Source organism: Solanum tuberosum, unplaced genomic scaffold, assembly GCF_000226075.1.
Source record: "Solanum tuberosum cultivar DM 1-3 516 R44 unplaced genomic scaffold, SolTub_3.0 scf00002, whole genome shotgun sequence".
Taxonomy (NCBI): Eukaryota; Viridiplantae; Streptophyta; class Magnoliopsida; order Solanales; family Solanaceae; genus Solanum; species Solanum tuberosum.
The window spans coordinates 3,315,235-3,317,956 of record NW_006238928.1 but is presented as its reverse complement, the minus strand read 5'-3'; positions in this window follow the sequence as shown (position 1 = coordinate 3,317,956).

Sequence of the window (2,722 nt, the reverse complement as noted above, 5' to 3'; positions counted from 1 at the left end):
TTAGCATCAAAGAACACTCTCACACTCACAATGAAAACTTACATGTATGCACAAAGAACCATAGGCTTACCCATTATGTACATCTACACTAATTAAGCATGCTTGAATAGAATCAAATAGGACTTTAGCGGGTTGTAATGTAGGCTAGGGGACGGGTAGGAAAACTATATAATAGTGACTTACACTTCCTTAAGCACTTTGCAATTTTAGACTTCATCACCCATTATTTTCTTCTCTTTATTTTCAGCCTTCTCTTCAACAATTATTTCACAAGTAATTCTCATCATCTCAAGAATGCTTCAATCATTTTATTTTTTTTTATTTTTTTTTAGTTTTCCTTGATAATAGCTACCCTCAACTTACGTATTTTGCATGCGTTAAGGTGCATGATGTCCTTGGAAGGACCAGGGCAATCATCAAGGTAACTTCTTCTTTTTTCATGTCACATTCTCATTTTTTTTTTCTTATCACATTCTTTCAAAGAGGGATTTTAAGCACTTTGTAGCTATCATTGATTACCTTTTCACTTAACCATCCTTTTTTCTCAGAATTGATAATTAGAACAATTCTATGCTATAATTCTCAAGGAAGCAAGGTGCAAAAAGTAGGGATTCAACAAAATAATTTAAGGCAAAATATGGCTACCAAAAAAAAGCTACAGGCTCAAAAATGCTAACTAGTGATAAAATATCTGAAAAGGCTAAAATTTACCAGACAAATCAAAGAAAGTCTATTATCATCTCCTAAACAAAGCAACACTTTTTATTTCGCTTCAATAACATGCAGGGCAAGTTCTAGACTAAGATGCAAAATATGGAATAAACAAAATCTCACCACACATGGCACAAGTATCAATCAAGATGGATCAATTCCACTTCTAAGAGAGACAGGATCATAACAAACTACAAAATAAAATAAGTTATATACAAAGTCACAACCATGAGCTTAGATATCAAAAAGTTTACAATTTCACTAGCTATCAAGCATTCACAAGAAAGTACTACTCAAATTTAGGCCCAAATAGTAAGTATCACATAACTCAAAAGGGTCTTTTCTTTTCTCTCCAAAAAAATAAAAATAAAAATAAAATTTATTCCTAAAAATAATAAAAGACACTCGGTTCAAATGGACTATCCTCAGGAAAAGAATCGAAAACAAAAGCCAAGGAAAACGGTAAAAACTAAGAATTCATTCCTCCATCCCCACACTTAAAAAGATGCTATGTCCCCAAAGCATTAAATAAAATTTAAAACAAGGGTTAGAAAAACTCCCTGAGGCCTTTAGGCCTAGCTAGTAGCATGTTCTCTTAATTTTCATCAAGGGTCGTCACCCCACACTTAAGCTCAAACATGCTCCTTTTTCTTTTTGGTACTCAGACTTTCCCTAATCTGCAAAAACAAGAAAAGAAGAAAAGTGATACTAATAAAATAAAAATAAAATACAATAAGAAGTTACACTATTTGGTTGCCTCCCAATAAGCGCTTAATTTAACGTCGCGGCACGACACCATCAATTTTACTATTTTTCCTTCCACTTTGAAGATATGAATTGCACCCCTAATTTTACATCAATTTTTCTATTACGCTCAAGGGGTGGTGGTACGAAAATAAAGGTCCCAAGCAATAGATATCGCATTATGCACTTCTTGGATCCTAAGTGAGGAATGTAATTCTACGATATTGAAACAATAAATTCAAGAATATAGACACAATTTTCCTCCTCCATACATTCTTCTATAGGCTCAGATGGCTCGATAATTTCTCATCATCTAAACATAATGTGGAAAATGATTGGAATGAGGTCTAGTGCGCCCTAACATATGAATTGTATTATTATTTACACCCTCATATTTACACATACTAGAGTTTTAAAATAATATTATCTACTTCATTACATAACTCTAGTGTACTCTTCTCAACAATGACAACATCAATAAAGTATGATCAAGCAATTGGCCCTCAACTTTTAGCTCTTCAAGTTGACTTATAAATATTTTTCCTTCCTCACACATATTAAATTGTTGGGTGTCATATGATTTAATCTTTGCACTCAACTCACAATCTAAATAATAGAGATCAAATTCAAATTTATATTCACCACTGCGGTTACATATTGATTTATAACAAAGTATTAACAAATCCTCCATGTCCCCATACAACTTATCTTGTTGAGAAAAAATTAACCTATAAGAATCCATAATATCAAAAGTGCAAGAATTGCAAGAACACTTATCACTACATACTTTTTCAGATGACATCTCAAGAAGAGTAAAAGAAATATGATAATAATAAAATAAAAAAACAAATATAAAACTAATCCTAAGAAACAAAAAAGGACTACAAGTCAAAATAAATACTAAAGACAATTTCTAAGCCACATTCCCCGGCAGCGGCGCCATTCTTGATAACGTTCAAATATACTTCTTGAAAAGAAATAAAAACGATCGTATGCAATATATTTACCCAACTATGAGTCGAGGTCGATCTAACCCCCCCCCCCCCCCCCCCAACCTATACCCGAAATCTCAACTATACACTCCAACTTCACAAGTGTCCTATTACCCCCCTGAAGTTGGAGTGTGTAGTTGGGATTTGGGGTATAGGTTGGGGGGCTTTTAGACCATTTTATAAATAATCGTATACAATATATTTACCCAACTATGAATCGGGGTCGATCCCACAGAGAATATGGAAGAATATTGTCAATAGCAAATATTTAACTC